Source organism: Eimeria mitis, genomic scaffold (assembly GCF_000499745.2).
Source record: "Eimeria mitis Houghton genomic scaffold, Emh_scaff3669, whole genome shotgun sequence".
Lineage (NCBI taxonomy): Eukaryota > Apicomplexa > Conoidasida > Eucoccidiorida > Eimeriidae > Eimeria > Eimeria mitis.
The window spans coordinates 2924-3744 of record NW_013572009.1 but is presented as its reverse complement, the minus strand read 5'-3'; the positions used below and the strand labels follow the sequence as shown (position 1 = coordinate 3744).

The 821-nt window shown below is 44.7% G+C and overlaps 1 protein-coding gene across 1 annotated transcript in view; it reads left to right on the top strand.

Annotated features, from left to right (window-relative positions):
- The window catches only part of EMH_0068320 (uncharacterized protein), a gene marked incomplete at both ends in the record, with an annotated part of 4367 nt that overhangs the window by 684 nt on the left and 2862 nt on the right, over positions 1 to 821 (top strand). The window lies entirely within an intron of this gene.

The following is an 821-nucleotide window of genomic DNA, read 5'->3' as shown; positions in this document are numbered from 1 at the left end:
GGGGTTGTTAGGGGGAGCGACAGAGGGGCTGGGATCGATGCTGGGATCGAGTGTGGGGTGGGGATCGAGTGTGGGGTGGGGATCGGGATCGGGTGTTGTGAGGACCTGGTTGAGGCAAAGCTTGTGTGGGGCGATCCCCTCGTACAAGCGGGAAGAAAATATAAAAACAACTGGCAGCTACCCCTCCTCTGGCCCTCAATAGATAACAACAAACCCTAAACCCTAAACCCTAAACCCTAAACCCTAAACCCTAAACCCTTTTTTATGTGTCTACAAAGAGAAAGAAACTCAAATGCTTTCTTTACACTTTCTCATTAAATACTAAATACGGAAACAAAAACACACAAGCAAAGAGGGTTTAGGGTTTAGAGTTTTGCTAGGGTTTAGGGATTAGGGTTTTGCTAGGGTTTAGGGTTTTGCTAGGGTTTAGGGTTTTGCTAGGGTTTAGGGTTTTGCTAGGGTTTAGGGTTTCGCTAGGGTTTACGGCTTAGGGTTTCGCTATTGTTTAGGGTCTTGTTAGGGTTTAGAGTTTTGCTAGGGTTTAGGGTTTAGGGTTTTGCTAGGGTTTAGGGTTTAGGGTTTTGCTAGGGTTTAGGGTTCAGTTTGTATAGAATCTCTACAGGACAAGCCCCAAACCCTCGGTAACGAAATAAACAATCACAACAGTTCCTCCTGTGCATGCATGCATGCATGCATGCATGCATGCGTGCATGCATACATGCATGCATGCATGCATGCATTCTAAGGAGTAGGAAATGTTGTAGAAAAAAGAAGAAATACAAAAACTCGAAAAAGAAACAGAGACAGTCAATACACTAATG